Source organism: Molothrus aeneus, chromosome 19, assembly GCF_037042795.1.
Source record: "Molothrus aeneus isolate 106 chromosome 19, BPBGC_Maene_1.0, whole genome shotgun sequence".
Taxonomy (NCBI): domain Eukaryota; kingdom Metazoa; phylum Chordata; class Aves; order Passeriformes; family Icteridae; genus Molothrus; species Molothrus aeneus.
Window position 1 is genome coordinate 39,516 of NC_089664.1, and position 21,018 is coordinate 60,533.

The 21,018-nt window shown below is 44.7% G+C and overlaps 1 long non-coding RNA gene across 2 annotated transcripts in view; it reads right to left on the bottom strand.

The window, feature by feature from the left end:
- Nucleotides 1-19,881: 19,881 nt before the first annotated feature.
- The window catches only part of LOC136564840 (uncharacterized), a 35,213-nt gene continuing 34,076 nt past the window's right edge, over nucleotides 19,882-21,018 (bottom strand). For both annotated transcript variants that reach the window (XR_010784762.1, XR_010784763.1), the window contains one exon: nucleotides 19,882-20,556. This is a non-coding gene — a long non-coding RNA (uncharacterized lncRNA). The remainder of the gene's footprint in view (nucleotides 20,557-21,018) is intronic.

The following is a 21,018-nucleotide window of genomic DNA, read 5'->3' on the forward strand; positions in this document are numbered from 1 at the left end:
TTGCAATAGAAGTCATGAGGTGTTGTAGTGCGTTTTTATACTTTGAAATACTTTGAAGTAGTTTTGTTTTGTATCCCCATATTTCTCCCAAATGGTTTATCCCCGACTGTACCCCCCTCCCTTTACCTGTGTTATCCCTCTCCCTGGATGAGATCATCCCCAAACCCTCACCCTGGCTCTGTCAAGCACTCAGCATCCCATTCCTCCATCTAGAAGTTTCGGTCCAAGTTGTTGAGTGATTAGCCAGAGGCCAGGGGTCAGCCCCCCAAGCCTTGCCCCATACGCTGTCCTATATGTCTATCCCCCAGTACCCATCTCTTAGGGTCACTTCTTGATTAGTAAAATGTTATCTACTTTGGTTTCCACCTCCCTTTAAATGTAACCTTGGCACATCTCCCAGGGCTCTGGGCAGGAGGCCCCCTGAGGCGCAGGAGCTCTTTTGGGACTCCTAATAAAACCTTGGATTAACCCCTGCTAAGAGTCGGCCCTTTATCATCTACCGATGTCTCTGGTGTCTCTTCTGCTGCAAAGGCAACCAGCCCAGGTGCCCTCAGTACCCTCGGGGCACAGAGAGTGTCTCCCCACGGTCGGTCGTGTCGGGGCTGCCCCCTGGTGTCTGCCGACTCGGGACTGGCCGAGGGTTACTGAGAGGCTCACAGAGGGACCGAGACAATGAGGCTTCACTATGTCGTGACATGCTCTGAAGGGCCCCTGGAAGGATTTTTTGATGATCCCACAATAGTGGCTCCTGCCATAAAGCTCCTTCTTTTTCTCATCACACACTGCGCATACTCCATCACAATAATCCCAACAAATCGTCAGACTTGGAGCCAGTGCTTTTCCAGCTTTTAGCCATGTGACAATTGCAGTGATGTTGTCACCAGCCTTGGGGACATTGTCAAGGGGCTTGAGGTTGAAATTCCTGCAGAGGCCGCAAACATGGCAGAAGTAGGTGCTGGGGAGGTTGATCTGGAGGTGCCAGTTCCAGTCATAGGAGACCTGGAAACCAAAATCTGTCTCCAGAGCAACACAGGGCCCACTGGTACACATCCTTCTATCTTCCAGAAGTACAGAGATCAGTGTCACCTCCCCGTTCACCTGTCAATGGCCCAACATGCCTAGTTATCTCAATGTTTTATTCTCAACATACACCAATATTTCATTTCAAATGTATCCTAATATTCTATTCCTTACATATCCCAATTCTTTATTCCCAGCATATTCCAATACTATATCTCATCATATCCCAACATTTTACACCTCAAATATCCCAATTTATTCTTGCCATATTTTATTACTGATATGTCCCAATATTCTATTCCCACTATGACCCAATATTTCATTCCCAGAATATCCGAACACCCCATAGTTTTTTGTTCCTGCTGCATTCCAACATTTTATTCCTGAAATATACTAATATTTTATTCCCTAGACACACCAACATTTTATCCCAGTTTATCCCAATATCTTATTCCTGGAATATCCTGTCTTTTTGCTGACACATACCAACATTTTACTCCCAACAAATCCCAACATCCTATTCCAATCTTGTCACAACGTTCTGTTCCTAACATATCCAAATATTCTATTCCCCATATTTTGTTCCTACCATTTTCTCAACTTTTTATTCCTGACATTTCCCAACATTTTATTCCCAAAATATGTCAATATTTCAGCAATCAGCTTCCCAGTCTGACTGATTTATCCCAAAATAACATTGACACTGCTGGATGAAGAAGGAGGTAGGGAAGAGCTGGATGAAGCAAAAAGTTGAGAAAAAGCCCAAATTCTCACAATTCCACCCAACTCACCAGACTCTTCTGTCTTCATTCTGACAGAAGGAGATGCGTTGTCCATAGATGTCAACATTGACCAAGGAGACGTAGTGTCACTGTTGAGACAGAAACAGGAATGAAGGCAACACAACTCCATGCAATTTCAGAAGGCATAAAAGCTCACTTTATTACAAAACTTCACGGTTTTATAACTGATATCATTCACCTAGAACCTGATTGGTTCTTAATAACACCTGTCACCCCATTGATTAATGGTGTTAACCCACCAGGTTAATTAGGAACAACACCATCTTTCCATAACATCACATATAAGACCTTCCACATGTTCACCAACACCAGCTGCAGAGACCAAGAATTGTTTTAATTCTTTTCTCTGAGCTTCTCACAATTTCCCCAGGACAATGCCTGGGAAACTACCTGTTTCTCTCTGACAATGTCCACAACATAAGACACAGATTGGATCCCACCACGGATGTCATTCTTGGCCTGGACCCTGAAGGGCACCAGCCCAGGGTCATTCCCATGGGATTCAGCCATGGTGTAGGTGCAGGTTCCTTGGAAATCAAAGTCAAGGCTGTCTAAGGTTTGGAAGTGTGGGTCACCCTGTGGCGACCAGGGCTGGGACACAGTGGGATTGGGCACCGCGGGGCCGGCAGCGCTCCTTGGGGCGGCAGTGCAGGGACGTGCAGGGGTCTGGGAGGGGAGGAAGAGCAGGATGAGCCATGGGCTGGGTGAAATAGGAGATAAACATTGAGGGAAGACATGAGTTAGGCAAAAGGAGGGGAAAAAATTGGGGGAAGTCATAGGATAGAGAAAATGATGAGATTTTACAGACCACAGAATAGGAAAAATCACAGGATGGAAGAAACTATGGGAGAAACCATGGAATGAACCATGGGAGAAATCATGGGTTGGAAAACCATAGGAAAGACTATGGTAAAAAACCATGGGAAGAACAATGAGACAAACAGGATAGGAAAAAAACATAGAAAAGGCCATAGCAGAAGCCATGGAATGGGAGAAACCATGGGAGAACCATGGGAAAAATCATAGGATGGGGAAGAAACCATAGGAGAAGCCACCAGATGGGAGAAACCATGGGAAGAATTACCCAATCCCTGACCATTAGTGCCAGAGATAGCACTCTGTTCCGTCCATCTCCCCTTCAATTTTCCCCACTAAATCAACCCCCCAGTCATCTCTGGATCCGATCTCCCTTTAAAACACCCTTTCCCCCCATTTTCCCTCACTTTTATTGATATATCCCAAGACCCCTTCCCAGATTTCACAGGATTTGTCCTCATTGCAAGCATGGTCATAGCAGGTAAGGCCCTGGCCAAGGACACAGGTGCAATGGCACTGGCAGCAATCCCAGAAAAGCATCCTATGGAGCTGTGGGGAGGGATAAGGGAGAAAGGGAAATCCATGAAAAGAGGAGATAAAAAGAAATATTCAGGAAAAAAGAACATAAGTGCAGAAAACTAGGGAAAATAATGAATGAAATATAAGGAAAAAGGATGTAAATGCATAAAAATAGGGGAAAAGGGGGAAATACAGGAAGAAAAAAAAATAAAGGCATAAAAGTAGGAGAAAATGCAGGGGAAAAGCATAAATACAGGAAAAATAGGGAAAATGCAGAAAAATAAATGGAAATGCACAAATTAGGGAGAAATACAGGCCAAAAAAAAAGGATGTAACTGCCTAAAGATAGGGGAAAAATGAAATAAAGTGCAAGGAATAGACAACATGAAAATAGTAGGGGGAAGGGGGGAAAATGCTGGGAAAATGCAGGAAATAAAAATGTAAATGCACAAAAATAAGGGAGAAAGGTGAAAAATTAATTTTAAATAGTAAATCCATTAACCAGGAAAAAAGCAAATGCCATGAAAACAGAAATAAATGCAAAACAATATGAGAGAAATTTAAAAATGGCATAAAAATATAGGTGAGGACATAAAAGAGGGAAAAGAAGGAAAACAATGCAGAGAGAAAAGACATAAATGCCTAAAAATACCGGAAAGAAAAGAAAGCCAGAAAAACTGCCTTATATTATTCTCCATCCCTGAAGCACCTGCACTTCTACTTGGGAATGTATCCCTGTCCTTCAAAGACTGGTGACACTGGCAGCCCTCAGTGCAGGTTTGGGGACAGGTGGTGGTATTTCCGGTGCAGATGTTGGCACAGGTGTTGGCCCAAAGGGAGTAGGTGCTGTTGGCTGGGCAGGTGGGGGCTGGAAGTTTCATGGAATCATGTATTGAGTTGGGTTGGAAGGGACCTCAAAGCTCATCCCATCACCATCATCCCATGTCCTGTGTGTCAGCACTGTCACCCAGACCCAAACAAGGAACATTCCCCACCTGTGCCCCCCCCAAACTCCAGTATCACCTAGAGATCTTCCCAACTCCAAAGAGGGGATATTTGCCCCTGTGCCCTCCCAAACTCACGGCAGAAGGATGATGTCCTCCAAGCCCCCACGGTGACACCGGCACCTTGGCATGCAGTGACATAGCTCTGGATACTCTGGCACAGGACATGTGTGTCCCCTCCCATCATACAGAGGTCATGGATGCAGGATTGGGAATACGGGATGGGGTCAATGATGCGATGGCAGGAGCCAAAGGGACCTTCAGGGGCCGTGAGTAGGCCACAATAGTTGGGTTTTTGGAGGACTGCCACTTTCTCCTCTGTGCAGGTGGGACACTCATCCTTGGGACAGGTGTCATTGCAAGGTGTATCTGTTGTTTTCCATGCAGATCCAAAGGCTGTTGCATCTGGAGCCAGCTGGCCACTGGAAAGCTGGAACTCATCATTGCCTTGGCCATTGTAGTTGCCGCAGAGGCCACACAAGCACCCCACGTAGGTCTGGGGGACCGTGACCATCACGTGCTGGACGAGGTCATAGTGGACAACGAGGCCGAAGTCAGTGCAGAGCAGGACACCTGTCCTATGTGGGGAGACCTGGACCTGTCCCTCACTTAGGATGGTGGGGAGGTGGTGGGAGATGGAATCCACCTGGGATAGAGAAGGAAGAGTCCTCCAGTGGGGAGGTGGGACCAAACATTTGGGGGAAACACCTTCCAGACAATATTCTGACAGATTTGTGGATCCCACTTGAAAGAAAAAGTTTGGATGAGAATGGATTAGTCTTGGAGATGGGGTGAGGTCTCCCCTCACCAAAGAAACAGAGTTTTGGGGTTGATTGAGGTAGAACGAAAAAATTAGGGAAAACAACTTCCAACCAAGGTTTTAATGCATTTACAGATCTTGCTTAGAAAGAAAAGTTGGGAGAAGTATGGATTGGGATTGGAGATGGGCTGAAGTGTCCCTTCCATCAAGGAAACCAAATCTGGGAGGGATCCCATGAGATTTGGAACATAAAGTGCCACCATACCATGACACCTCTCCCCTTTCCTTGTTTCAAGGTCAAGGTGAAACAAGGACTCCCATAGACTTCCACAGACAACGCTTGGATCCCAAAGACCTTCCCCTTCTGCTGTGACTCCTTCTAGATTGTGACCATAAATGATGTCACATTGTCACCTGTCCAGATCTGGGTGAGGACATAGGAGCAAGTACCAGTGACATTGCAGGCTATCCTCTCAAAGGTGACAGGTGGTGGACACCTGCAAAGGACACTGATGACCTTCCCATGGCCATCATCAGGACAGGAAGTATTTTAGCACTCGGAAGCATCACAGTCTTGGGCTCACTGTGACCCCTTGTTCAGCTTGGCCGGAGGGAACTGGCAAAATAAGGGACAGGAATGATGGTCTTACCCAGAAAATAAACGTTTTAATAACAAAAAACAAACATGGAAACTGCAGAGTACAGGGGCAAGATTCAAAAGACCCAGGGGCATGGCCAACGCAACCACATTTAGGGGTCTTTTGATTGAAGGGTCCAATTACTTGGGGGAAAACCTGTTAAAATCTGATACAAATGATTAAAACTCAACTTGCATACATAAATATGTATAAAAGTAGGTGATAAGGAATTTTTAAATTTAGGAAATAGGCAACTGGGGGGTTAGGTAAAAAAGGATAATTCTGGCTTTTTTTCTAAAAGAAATGGAATTTGGGCGTTTGGAGGAAAAATAGGAATAATGAGATTTGGGAATAAAATATGGGAATAAAGGGGTGTTTCTTAAATAAAATATAAATCAGGGTTGGTTTTTGTTTTTGTTTTTTTTTAACTGTGGTTTTGAAGAAAAATAAACAGGGAAATAAGGAATTAGGATTTTAAAAATTAAAATACAATGAATAAAAGGGATTTTTCCTTAAAAATCCCAATTTAAAACATAGTTTATGTAGTCTTTTAAAAAGGAAGAAAAATAAGAAATAAATTAGGGGGAAAAGAGGAAAAAAGGTTTTTCCTTATAAAACTACATAAGAAGTTGGGTTGATACAGGTTTTGCATGAAAAATTAAAGAAAAAGTAAAAAAAATAAGGTATAAGAGGGTTTTTTCCCATAAAATGAATTGTTTTTATTAAAATAGAACAAATAAAAGGCCTTTTATCATAAAAAAAAATTCAAAAAATAGACTTTTCTCCCCCAGAAATACAGTCAGTGTATTGACGGTGAGTTTTGTTCCTGGAAAAACACCAAAATAGCTAATTAGAATTTTACCTCAAAAAAAACCCCCAAAAAACTCCTGAAAACTAAAATGTAAACCCAAATAATGAGGATAAAGTGCATTTTCATTTTTTCTTTAGAAAGTGAGCAAAAAGGGGATGTTTTAATGAAAAATAAGAAGATTCTAAAAGGCTATTGGATTAAAACAAATTATTTTAAAAGGACACTTTTTGGTTAAAACCAATAAATATGAGGCTGAGAGGCTGTTGGGGAAGACACAAAATTAGGGGAAAAGGGAATTTTCAGGAAAAAAAACACCCCAGGCATTCAGAATTTCCTTTACTTATTTCAAGCAAATAAGTCCAAATTCAAAAAATTTGGGAATTTTGTGTGCAAAATGGGGATGTTGCTTACCACAGAAGGGAAGGAGGAGCCACCAGGACCAACCTGTGCTACTCCTGTGAAAAACACCCAAAAATACTAAAAATTGCTATTTCATGGGAAAAATCCCTGTGAGGCCAGAGATGTCTCCAGAACCCTTAAATTACCCCCAAAATGCCTTTTTTTTCCCAATGGAATCCCTTGGGGCTTATTTTGGCCCCTGTTGCCACCAAATCCACCCAAAAACCTTCCAAACACTATGAATTTTGCCTCAAATCCAACAAAATTGGGTAAAAATGCTTATTTTTCCCTCAAAATTTCCTGAAGTTTGGGTCAAAATGGAGGTAAACAAATGAGCCAATCCTCCCTCCCCCTGATATCCCCCCTCCAAGGCCCCGCATGCTGCTGGCTGCATTTGCTGAGGGCTCCCAGGTGCCTCTGGATGGGGCTCCTCTGGAGCTGCTGTGGGGCTGCGGCGCTGCTGCCGGGCAGCTTGGCCGGGCTGGGGCAGCCCCTGAGGGGCTGGGGCGCTGGCAAGCCCTGAGCAATGGGGCTGTCAGAGGCCACAAGCAGCCCCCTGGCAGCTGCCTTCTTCCTGCCAGAGTTGACTTGCAAGAGGGATCCTGGGCACTCTGGAACTAACAGCATCAGTGTTGTTGGAAAGCCAAACGCAGGGAAATCTCAGACCTTTGGTCTTGTCAGCAAAGCTTAGAATTAAACACAGCATTTGATCGGACACCTTGGAAAGGGCTTCCAAACTTAGGTGCTAGAAGCCACCATGCGGATTTCTAGTTTATTAGAGCAGAGACACGGGGAGGAAAGTTGAAGTGGTGGAAGGTTGAGAGTTTTAGGGCTGAAGATCTAGAAAAAATCAAAGTAGTTACAATGGTAAACAAGAAGCTTAGGATGCAGTGCTGTAGGTTTGTGTGTCCTAACATGATTGGCTAAGGAAGCTCACACTGTAGCGCGAGTCCAGAAGAGGAAATATTGAAGGATTGGCTCCAAAACATCAATATCCTTGTTGGCAGTGTCTTCTTGGCCAAGAAATCCTTCAAAGCTCTTGTAACTACAAGTCTTGCGGCCTTGTGAGCCATGCAGTGGAGATGTGAGCCAAACTCACCCTTCCTGGCTATGTAGAAGAGAAGAAAAAGCAATGGCATCATCTAAAAACCTCAGAGGTCCGCTCTCTAGCTCGTTCCAAACTCCTTCAAGTCCCCCAAAGTGGCATTTAGCTACAAATAGATGACAAGGACTCTTAGTGCTGGCTCTTTGACTCCAGAGCAGCTGCTTTAGGATCTTTCCCATTGGCCTGTGTAGTTGTGTGCCAGAAATGTATCATTTGAAGAAACTTTCCCAACTGACTTGGAGGTTTGTTTGAAGGGTGTTTGAGGAGAAAGGCTCCCAGCAGAGGTCTGGGCTTTGGCCTAGCTGTGTCCCCTGCTGATTGTGAAGTGTGCCATCAGCTGCAGGGCTTTCTGGGCTAAAAATATCATCAAGTCACTTGGACTCGCTCTTTGTGGCCTCTAAGAGCTGGACCGAATTTTGGGGCAAATTTGGAGACCTCATCTACGGGTGGATGGACCAGCTAGGATTTTCCCAATTGCTGGGAATGGTTCTCCAGGTCCCTGGTGTAAAATGGGGCTCCCCAGCAACTGCGGATCTGCAAGATGATAAACAATTGTCTTGCTTTGAAGAGAGAGGTGTCTGCTAATGAAGGCAGAAGGCTTCTCTGAAATGGAAAATGTAAATCCTCTCCCTTCAAATGATTCTAATTTAGAAATTCAAATGCTCTCAGGGAAAGATATGGGGATAGGACTGAGCCCGCAGAGCTGGGCAGCACTTGCTGATGCTCTGAGCCCTTCCTAAAGATCCTGTGCGGGCTGTCTTAGACACCTGGGGCCAGGGATTCCTTCCAAGCTGGGCCACTTTGCCTGGGTTGGGGGCGGCCCCAGGGCAGAAGGCAGTGTGTGCAAGGGCCCTGGTGGCACGCTGCAGCACAGTCACTGTGCCATGGAACGGAACCCGGTGACCAAGGCCCCTTTGTGACACGTGGGAAATAGAAGCTTGCCCGGCTGCTGGGAGCACGCAATGGGGCAGAACGGGACAGAGCGGTGCCGTGAGGAGCCCCCGCACAGCGCACTCGTTCCTGTCCGACCCGCAGCCTTTCCGAGGCGTTATTCCTGCAGCTGAGCTCGAGGCCAGACCACGGGACTTGGTGACCCGTGGCCTTCCCGAGGCTTCTCTTCTGCAGGTGCTCTCGAGGGCAGAGCGTGGGACTTGGTGCCCCAGAGGCATCTCCCATCCCTGCCACCAGTGCCCTCGAGGCCCGAGCACAATCCTTGACAGGAATCTCCTGTCCTTGTGGCAGGAGCCCTCGAGACCAGAGTGCAGGACTTGCTGTCCTGTAGCCTTCCCAAGGCTTCTGTCTTGAAGGTGCCTTCCAGGCACAATTGCAGGACTTGCTGACTTGGAGCTTTTCCGAGGCATCTCTCCTGCAAGTAGCCACAAATCCAGTCACTAACATGGAGCAGAGAGCCCTGAGAGCGCCCAAGGTGGCCTGGGGGGAAGAGGAGCAAGAAGGCCCTGCAGCTGCCCCAGCACAGGAAACCAAAGAGGTGGTGCCGTTTGAGCTGCCGCAGGAGGGTGAGTGGCAGAGCTGGGCCACAGGCTTGGTGCCTGCGGCCAGCTTGGCGCCATCCCATCCCATCGCATCCCATCGCATCCCATCGCATCCCATCCCCTGGGCCATGCCCATGGACAGGATGGAAGAGGGGCCGGGCAGACATCCCGCAGGGGCTGTGCTCCATCCCCTGGGGCATCCCGGGGCTCTCCCTGCCTGGGGAGCGCAGGGCTGGGCCGTGTTCTCCGGCCTCTCCCCTCAGCTCTGGCTGCGCTCGCTCTTTGCCAGGTGCAGCCCTGGAGCGCACACAAGAGCAGGAGCCCGCCCGTGGCCTCTTCCGCAGAACAGTGCAGGTACCTGCAGCCATCCCCACCTGGGCTGGGCCTGCTGGCACCGCGCTTGGAGCATTCCCTGCAACATCCTGGCTTCTTGCCCTTCTCCTACAGCTGGTTTGCAAATTCATCAAGAAAATCAACGTGTCTGTGCTGGTAGCTGGCCAAAGGAGGTAGGAAGAGTAATCATCATCCACAACAGTAGGTCTAAGGAAATTTCCACAGAAAATTACCTGCCTTATTACTTGTTCATGTGTTGGGTTGAATGTTCTGAATCTGTTTCCATTTTTCCCATCCCTCGAATGTTCTATTTCACAGATTTCGAGCCCCTCAAACATCAGTCCTGCCAGAACATCCCGCCACGTGCTGTCATAGGGGATCTGCTGATGCCCACTGACTCTTACCAATCTAGTGCTTGTCACTGTTGCAGATCAAGAACTTCTGAATAATTTTGATTAATGCTCTTAGAGTGGTTGAAAACAAGGAAAGAATGACTAGACATTTGTATGATCGAATCCCCTGATGGAATAAAAATAGAAGCATAATAAATGTATTCATTGTCATAAGAAGGGAGATGAAGGGTCCAAAAGATTATTTGCATACTTACTGTTCTAAATCCCTTGTTATCTGGCAAATTGCAAAAGATGCCAGGCTTTCCCCAAAATGCAAATCAGATTAAAATGTGAAGCCTTACATTTTGCTGGATATAAAACTTCATCATCCATTTTTAAATCTTAGAGATTGTGACTTATTTCCTATTAACACCCCAAGGTTTAGAGCTGTAATTCAGAGAGAAAAGAAAGCTGTTTTGAATTCATTCTATTCAATCATCTTGTCTGCACTCTCTCCTCTTGCTTTTCACTTCTAAAACTCTGTATGAAAGGCACAGAGTTCTGGATTAATTCTTTTCAACAGTTTCCCTGGTAATTCTTCTTTTAAGGCAAACCTGTAAAAATCCACACTTTCTTACCCCACCACTTCTAAAATTCTATTGAGAAGCAAAAGAAACTCCATCGAACAACTAAATCTCTGCTCCCATTTGCAGAAAAAAACCCCATGCCATTAACTGCTTTCTTAACATATTCTTTATCTTGTATTAATATGGCAACCTTTTCTTGCTTTTATAGATTAGAACCAAATTCTTAAAGCTATAAGGAAACACAGGTTTACTGTAGCTGATTCTGAGATACAGAAGTCCAGCAAGGAGTTCAGACTTCAAAAGAAGAGTCTGTACAACAAGATTCAGCACAACGTTGAGACATATTAGCTATTTTTCAAGAAAAACCACCAAAATGAACTTTTTTAGACTTCTGTTCTATCATGGGTGCCTGCTTCCAGAACCTGACCCAAGTTGCTGGAAACTAGCTGCAATATTACTGTAAACAATGCTGTGAATGTAGGACATTGTAATTCTTCTCTTCCATTGAAAACCACAAGTGGAGTCGCGTCATTGTCTTCAAAGTTCTGTATTTCCTTGCAAACTGGTAAAAAAAAGATAAATAAAGTGTTCTGTTCATACAGTTTAAATCTAATAATGTTCAAAATGGAAAAAAAATCCATTCAGATATGGTCTGCAATAATACAGCAGAGAGAAGATGAACCAGTCTGGCCTACAAAATAAAGTGAAGCAGAATTTGGGAATTTGGAACACCTTACAATGTAATATTTAAGGAAAAAAAAAGAAATAAAATGTAACCTACCCAAACTCAATCAGTCATGTACAGACAAAGAACTAATTACTACTATAATTTCTTTCATTCTCAGACAAGAAATTAAATTATTCTCTCAAATGCACAGAAGATTGTGGGGAAAGACAGCAGCCTTCTTCTTTACAACATATTCTTTAGAACTCCAGGAGACAAATCATTAGAGCTATGAGGATCTTTCTCTCTATAAAACTCCCAGAGCCAATATTATATTCCTTTAGAGATCCTCACCGCCCTGGGCGACTGGTGGATAGTCTACAGCTCCAGTACATCAGCCAGACGCTCTGCCTTATTTTGCATGGCTACTGCAGCAAGGACATCATCTCTACTGGCTTTCTATCCAAAATATATGCAAACACAACAAAGAATATACCCAAAACACTGAGCACAGCTTATGGCCTTCAAAACAAAAATCTCACCATGGCAATACTGGATCTTCTGATCCAAACCACCAGGAAACATTTCTTTAGAGGCGAAAAAAGCTCCTGTTGATTGTACAAAACATAGTGATGTAAACCAGAGTTGCATGACCCAATATTTCTATTGAACTGGAACTATTTTGATCAATATTATGCATCCATTTATTTTCAGTGCATTTGGTAAAAAATGTAAAGTATCATTTAAAAAGAATTATTGGACTCGTACTAAGTACTATGGATTAGTTAAGGTGTTAGTTTTGCATGGCTTGGTTTTTGGTGGGGAGGGAAGAAGCCAGCCACAGAAGTGAATCTTTTGTGAAAAGCTCCTAGAAGCTTCCTCCATGCCTGGCAAAGTGAATCCCTGCTTGGCACTAAGAACAGACATGCTGCTAAGCCAATTAGACAAGCTGGTAGCCCCTCGGTGATATATTTAAGAAGGAAATTAAAACTATAGCCAGTTAACTCTTTAAGTTTGCAAATTTTTCGGTTGGCACCTCTTCTGGTTTGAAAGCAAACCAGCAAGAGGCGCTGTCGCTGTTGCAGTGTGTGTTTTTGATTGTAATGCAGTTCTAGTAGTCAGTTTTATAATACTTCCTGTTTTGTGCTGTTGTAGCATATTTTATTATTAATGGATTGTTCCTTTCCCCCCGTGGTGTTAGTTTTTGCCCTAGTTGTCCATCTCCCCAAAAACCTGCCCTTTTGTTCCCTGTTCCTCCTCCCACTGAATGTCAATCCCTCCCCAAGCCTGCCCCTTTCTCTAGAAACTTCCCTATCAATTTTATATCCTTTAAAACCCCATTGGTTTAAGTTATTCTCCTCCCCTGTAGTCCCCTATTGGTTTAAACATTGTATTCCCCGCTTTGTGGTCCACCCCCAGTTTCTTCCAGTGTGTTAAAGATTGTATCCTCCTCTGGGCCCTCTCCCCATTTCTAAGTTGATGTGTGCATTTGAGTCAGTGTCTTTCTGTCCCTTTTCTGTCCCTGTCCAGTGTCTTTCTGTCCCATACCCTTGGAGTATGTTTCCAAACTCCTTTGGAAAACATACAGAAGACCTCTCCCTGTTCCTTGTCCCTGCCCTCGGCGCAGTCCTATCCCCAATGCAGTCCACCTGTGCCATAGAGCAGCTGTGCCCTACAGCTGCACCCTGGATTCGACAGCTTTCTGGGGGCAGCCCACTCTGGCTGTTGGTGTCAGGAGCTAGTCGGTCTGAAGAAATCCAGCATGGCAGCAAGACTCCAAGTCAGAAATACAATTTATTAGGAAAAGGGGAAAAACCAAATACATGCAATAATACAAAAGAAAAACCACTGACAGAATACGACCTGTCACCCTGCTAGTTAGGGTGGTGGCAGCAGTCTGGATTAAGTGGTCTTGTTGAAGTGGTGATCCTGTAGAAACCATCTGGTAGCTCTTGTCCTCTGGAAAACCAGTGGGTAAGGGTGGTCATTCCTCTGGGAATCCAGCGGAAAGACTGCTTGTGGTGTCCCAAAACCCAGATTATATCCAGCTGAGGATGCTTAGCTTCTCCCCCCCGGGCAGAGCATCTTGCAATGGGCTGAAATCATTCTGAGTCATGCAGTGGGTCCTTGATTACCCGTTGAACCGAAATGACTGGAGGGAGTCATCTCTGAATCATGTGGCAAGACATGGATGGCCCCATTAACAGGAGACAAGGAAAAAAAAATGCCCCTCCTGGTTTCAGCAGCTCTTGAGGATGGGAACAGAATACATTTTTATATTGTAACCTAGGACAATACAGGATGAATGCTTTTGCATTTGCAGGAAGTTTGTATGGATTTGAAAAGCATCCTTATAGCAGAGGTGCAAAAGTATTCTCATACCCTTTTTAATCATCTTCAAACCAAGCAATTCTCACAATAACGTAGTGCATTAATGACTTGCAAGTGAGTTGAAGAAACACGGCAAAGATAAGTAGTGTTCAACTGCAGAGAATCGTTTAGGGACACCATACCTTTATATGCCTTTATATTTTAAATCAGGAAGCATGGATGGACCGTTTTTTTCCCCTTAGTTGACTACAGAACCAGCGGTCCCTTGCGGGAGGGTGTTTGGATTCAAGATGACACTGGCAGCTAAGAGCATGGCTACACAGAAGGTGCTACTTTTAGACCAGAACATTCAACTACTTACAGGCAGATAGGAGAATAGCTGACTAGTGACAGCTCTGACTGGAAGAGTCTGTGGCTTACCCCATTTCAATTTTAAAAAAACATTCATTTCAGGGGACCAAGCTTCAGTAAAAATAAAAGGTCAAGTAAAGACATCCTAGTGCTCTTCTTATCAGAAGCATTTTCCTCCATATGAGAGTATTTAGGAAAGGACAGTCCATTCATAAGGAAAGGTGTGCCAGTTAGAAAACCTGTAGAACAACACAAGACAAACTTACACAATATACATCCTCAAACGCAAAATGAAGAAATAATCATTTTAATCTTCCATGGAATTAATCACATTTTATTAGTTCTTTTCATTTCAGCTGCTAAAAAGTTATTTTTTAAGACTGAATTTTATGAATTCAGCAAAGCTATCTTTTTGAATGTCTGCATACCCCTATAAAACACGGAGGTGACAAAGAGAACAGCAGTGGAAGGAAACCTGGTCCATCTCCCCCTCCTTGAAGCTTTAGGCCAGTGAGTGATTAGAATTTAGTCACTTCATTTGAGGTAAATAGCTTTACCAAGAGAGAATATTTTCCAGCCTTTATCTTTCCTTTTGGAGCTGATCCACTTTGTACTCATAAATTCTTGACTCAGTTGGTGAGAAACAATGGGATTACAGCCATGGATGCTGAAGTGCACTGGTGGGAAATGAAGTTTTCATCTTCAGGTCCTTGCTTCAGTAAATCTTCCAAATTCATCAGAAAGAAAGTTCCCAGACCAGTAATCCCCACTCAAATGACCTAATTCAAATAGTCTGTAGGCATAAGAGGCATCAAGCAGGTGCTGTCATCTGTTAGGGGAATGCCCAGCCAGTACATTATTCGCTAGCTAGGCGGCAACAATTTTGGAATAATTTAATTTTTTGTATTGCAAGTGAATGGTCAATACATTTTATTAGTGGATACGGGTAAAAGAATGTCTTCTGCATCCTCTCAGAGGGGAAGCTTCCCTAGATCTAAAGCTGCTCAGCTCCACGATAGGATGCTTTGTCTGAAAAGGGAACTCAAGTCTTTGTCCTTTTGGATTGCTTCCATAGTTTTTCACTCACTCTTCAGGTACCTGTTAATATGCTCTGTTATCCCATGCAAACTTTTATGGGCATAGTCACTGAATTGGTACGTATTCCATGAAGTCCACAGGCCCTGTTGAGATGCAGCCGCAGGTCTCAAGGGTGTTAGCAGATGTTATTCTGAGGCCACTCCTAATCATGTTTGATGGATTACAGAGACTGAGGAAAGTGCCTAAACACTGGATGAAAGCAAATGTCACCCATCTTCAAAAAAGGCAGCTAGGAGGACTTGGAAAAGTACAAGCCAGTCAGCCATTTATATCCCCAGGAAGTTGATGGAGCAGCTATTGCTGGAAAGCATTGCCAGGCACATGAAGGAGGACAAAATAACATAGTCAGCATGGATTTACCAGGGGAACTTCATGCTTGACAACTTTTTAAACTCCTCTGATGAATCAACTTGCCTGGTAGGTGAAGGGAATATTGTCTGCCTGGGCTTCAGGGAGGTTTTTGACATTTATCTACATGGCAGCACACATGCATACCAGAAGGAATAGTGCAAAGAGGAGGGAACCAGTGTCTTTTCAGTGATGCTCAGTGAAAAGACAAGAGGCAGTGGGCACACACTGAAATACAGGTGATTGCCTCTGAACATCACAAAATGATTTTTTACTGTGAGGGTGACTGAACCATGGCACAGACTGCCCAGAAAGATTGTGGAGCCTGGATCTTTGAAGACATTAAAAGTTATTAAGATATAATCCTGGGCAGGAGGCTCTAGGTATCCTGGTTTAAGCAGGGGTGTTGGGCCTGGTGAGCCCCACTGACGCCTTCCACTCTCATTCATTCTGTGCGAGTGAATTCTCTTAGAGATGCATTTCAAGCACTGGCATGACAAGGTTCTGTGCAGAGAGAGATCCAAATGGACATGGGCTCTAAGTTCCTTAAGTAGTGTTCAAGAAGAACAAAAACTCTGGGATAAGTTTCTCTTCCATAACTGAATCCCTTTCATGGGAAAATTCCCCAGCTATAGAAAGATCTTCTGATATGCATGCTTAAGACTGACACTGGCTGAGCAAATTTCTCCCTATGTGTGTCTAAGACCAGTTAGGATCTTCATCAAAAGTGTTGTCAACATAGTCACAGAAGGTATATTGTTAAGAAGAACTTACATCAGAATGGCAAATATTGGTCCACAAAATGTATTAATGTATGGGAATTATCTCCTTGGGTTCAAAATAAATTTAAAAAAAAAAAGTTGGTCTATATTTATCAATTTCATTGCAATATTGATAAGGTAAGAAAAACACCTAAGTCCTTTACTTTCTTAACTCTAACAAAGATTTTAAAAATTCCTTGTAAAAAATGTATCATAATTATCAGACTATGAAAGAATTTTAGTTGGGAAAGGGTGTCCAGCAATTGAAAACCTTGCCTGGACTGTCTGAGAATCCGGACTTCTGAAGGGAGAAAAGCAACAATACCAATTGTCACGTACACAGTGCATCGTCAACAGTATAGAAACACTCGAGATGTTTTGATTCCCATCCACAAAATGATCCGAGAGCTGGAGAGCCAAGGGGTGGTCAGCAAAACCCACTAACCCTTCAACAGCCCCATTTGGCCTGTGCGTAAATATGAAGAAGAATGGAGATTGACTGTGGACTGTGGACTGTGCATTGAATGGAGATTGACTGTGTACTCTGCATTGAATGAAGTGACTCCAACACTGAGCGCTGCCATGCCAGACATATTAGAACTCCAGTATGAGCTTTAGTCCAAGGCAGCGAAGTGGTACACCGCTATTGATATTGTCAATGCATTTTTCTCCATTCCTCTGGCAGCAGAATGCAGGCCTCAGTTTGCTTTCACCTGGAGGGGAGTGCAGTATACCTGAAACCGACTGCCCCAGGGGTGGAAGCACAGTCCTACCATCTGCCATGGACTGATCCAGACTGCACTGGAAAAGGGTGAGGCTCCAGAACACCTACAGTATATTGATGAAATCATTGTGTGGGGGAACACAGCTTTGGAAGTGTTTGAAAAAGGAAAGAAAATCATCCAAATCTTCCTGGGAGCTGGTTTCACCATTAAAAAGAGCAAAGTAAAGGGACCAGCTCGTGAGATTCAGATCCTAGGAGTGAAGTGGCAAGATGGACAGTGTCAGATTCCTACAGATGTTATCAAGAAGACCACAGCTATGTCTCTGCCAACCAATAAGACAGAGACACAAGCTTTCCTAGGTGCCATAGGTTTTTGGAGAATGCACATTCCTGAGTACAGTCAGATCGTGAGCCCTCTTTACCTGGTCACCCATAAGAAGAACACTTTCCACTGGGGCCCTGAGCAGCAACAAGCCTTTATCCAGATCAAGCAGGAGATTGCTCATACCGTAGCCCTTGGCTCAGTCAGGACAGGACCAGAGGTGATGAACATGCTCTACTCTGCAGCCAGGACCCATGGTTTGTCCTGGAGCCTTTGGCAGAAGGTGCCTGGGGAGACTCAGGGTCAACCATTAGGATTTTGGAGTCGAAGCTACAGAGGCTCTGAAGCCAACTACACTCCAACAGAGAAAGAAATCTTGGCTGCCTATGAAGGAGTCAAAGCCACCTCAGATGTGATTGATACAGAAGCACAACTCCTCCTGACACCCCGACTACCAGTACTGGGGTGGATGTTCAAAGGCAAGGTTCCTTCCACCCACCATGCCACCAGTGCTACATGGAGCAAGTGGATTGCTCTTATCACACAGCATGCCCGTATAGGTAAACTGAATAGCCCTGGGATTTTGGAGGTAATTACAAATTGGTCCGAAGGTGAAAATTTTGGTGTCACAGATGAAGAACATGAACCAGTGACACGGGCTGAAGAAGCGCCTCCATATAACCAACTGCCACCATAGGAAACACGCTACACTCTTTTCACTGATGGTTCTTGTCGCATGGTAGGGATGAATCAGAAGTGGAAAGCAGCCATATGGAGCCCCACATGGCAGGTGGCAGAGGCCACTGAAGGACAAGGTGGATCAAGCCAACTTGCAGAACTCAAAGCTGTTCAACTGGCCCTTGACATTGCAGAAAAAGAGAACTGGCCAAAGCTCTACCTCTACACTGATTCATGGATGGCACCAATGCACTGTGGGGATGACTGGAGAGGTGAAAAGAGTCCAACTGGCAGCATAGAGGAAAACCAATCTGGGCTGCTGATGAGTGGAAAGACATTGCTACCGGGGTAGGGAAGGTGCCTGTGAAGGTCTGCCATGTAGATGCCCATGTCCCCAAGACTAGAGCCAATGAGGAGCACCAAAACAATGAGCAGGTAGACCAGGCAGCAAAGATAGGGCTGTCCAAGATAGACCTAGATTGGGAACACAAGGGAGAGTTATTCCTAGCTCAATGGGCCCATGATGCCTCAGGCCATCAGGGCAGGGATGCCACCTAGAAGTGGGCATGAGAGCGAGGGGTGGATTTAACCATAGACAGTATTTCACAGGTTATCCACGACTGTGAGACGTGTGCTGCCATCAAGCAGGCCAAGGGAGTGAAGCCCCTATGGTATGGTGGGCGGCGGTCCAAGTACAAGTATGGGGAGGCCTGGCAGATTGACGAGACTACACTGCCTCAGACACGCCAAGGCAAGTGCTATGTGCTGAGCAGGGTAGAAGCCACCACAGGATGGTTGGAAACCTACCCTGTGTCTCATGCTACTGCCTGTAACACCATCGTGGGCATTGAAAAGCAGGTCCTTTGGAGATATGGTACCCCTGAGAGGATTGAGTCAGTCAACGGGACTGATTTCAAGAACAGCCTTATCAACACCTGGGCTAGGGAGCATGGCATTGAGTGCGTGTACCATATCCCCTACCATGCACCAGCTGCAGGCAAAGTGGAGACGTACAATGGACTGTTAAAAACCACATTGAAAGCATTAGGTGGGGGATCTTTCAAAAACTGGGAGCAGCATCTGGCAAAAGCCACCTGGTTAGTTAAGACCTGAGGCTCTACTAACCGAGTGGGCCCTGCCCAATCTGATCCTTTGCACAGAGTAGATGGAGACAAAGTCCCAGTGGTGCATGTCAGAGGTTTGTCTTAGGGAAGACAGTTTGGATTAATTCTGCCTCGAGTACAGACAAACCCATTTGTGGGATTGTTTTTGCTCAGGGACCAGGTTGCACATGGTGGGTAACGCAAAAAGATGGAAGAACACAATATGTACCTCAGGGAGATCTGATTGTTGGGTGAGACCTATGTGTAAATATCACTGTTTGCTGAATGTTATGACCATTATCTGTGTATAGCTGTATATTGGATGTATAATGTATGTGTTTGTAGAGTTAGAATTTATATTAGTTTTAGTAGTAAGCTGACAATATGGGTATAAGGGGTGCAATGTCCTGGGTTGACTATATGATGCTTTTATCCCTAATCGTCTTGGTTCTGTTTATGCTGCATAATAAGTTTTGCACCTTTAAGACTTGTTCCAGAGAGTGAAGGGGGGAGAGAAGAAGTATGCAGGTTGTTTTCAGACACTGCACTCGCTCCTCCTCATTCCTGCTCCTGGACTGTGTTGTCTGCGGATGGACAGACAGTGGGACAGAGCTCTCCTTTGCTTTTAGTTAGTTTTAGCTAGCTGAAGCAAAGAAGTTCCCTGGACTGGGTTTTTTTTTTCCCTTTTCTTTGGACCTGTTTAACCCTGCTCTGGACTGAACACCAGAAGAGCACCGGCAGCTCCACCTGTGGCCCACCAGGCCAGGCCTGGCCTGTGACATTTCCAGCACCGGAGGGAATGAGAAGAGACTGAGTGAGCTCAGCTGCAACCCGGGGAGGGGACTTTCTCAGTTTGTCATCTCTTTTGGAGCGGCAAGGGGTTTTATTGTTTAATATTGTTTAGGTTTTATTGTTTAATAAACAGGTTTTTTCCACTTTTCTCCAAGGAGGTAGTTTCTCCTGGACTGGCTGGGGGAAGGGGCCGATTGAATCTGCTCTCCTAGAGGGGCCCCTTTGGGGGTTTTCTCCCAAATTACTCTGAACCAGGATATTCAGTCAGGCCAGCACCCCTGCATCAGAATTACAGGGGTCTCAGTCTCAGTCCTTGGCAGGGGGCTTCAATCTCCATCCCTCACGGTGGTAGTGGAGCAGATGAAGGTTTTTCCATGGGGAAGCCACCAAAGTTTTCCCAGCAAGTTCATCTGGCCAAGAGGTGGGAAAATTCCTGGCCTATTGTCGTGAAGCAGGTGCAAGCATACAGGACATGTCACCCTTTGCCAGGCCCTGCTAGAAGCAGTCACTGTAGACACAGCTGTGAACAATCACTTGGCCGGCCAGAATTCTGCTCAGGGGCCTCAGGATTTTTGGCGTTCATCCACCACGGGCAGGCCAGAAATCCCATCGGTGTTCTCAGGGTCCCATGTCTGTCCTGTGGATGGTCATGAGGCAAATGAGGGGAACCTCCGACCATCTTTCACAGCACCCGGTGACTCACGACAGGCTTCAAAGGGTCTTCATCGGCAGGGTTCTGTAGTATCGCTGGGAAGTCTCTAGGACTTGTCGTACATTGGTAGCATATACAGGAAAGCAGAGACAATACGTCAGACAGAGAGAGAGAAGGGAAGGAAAAGAAAAGACAGAGAAAGGGGGGGGAAGGAAACAATAAACAAATATAATTAATATTAATAATAATATTGATAATAATTCATATTAATTTAAACAATATTATTTTAAAACAATTCTTTCAATTGTTCAAAACTAATCATATAATCAAAGGCAATAAAGCAATAAACAAATCAAGAAATGTTAATTTAAAATAATTTTTTTCCAAACCATTCACCAAAAATCAAAAGTAATTTTCATATAATCACAAAAGAAAATTGAAGACGATTTCAAAACACATCCTCTCATTTATATTGTGTCAATAGTCTTGGAGATGTCCACAGTAAAAAGGACATCAGCCAAGTTGTGTGCATTAATTACAGACGTCAATTTTGTTAACTGTTTCATCATTCTCC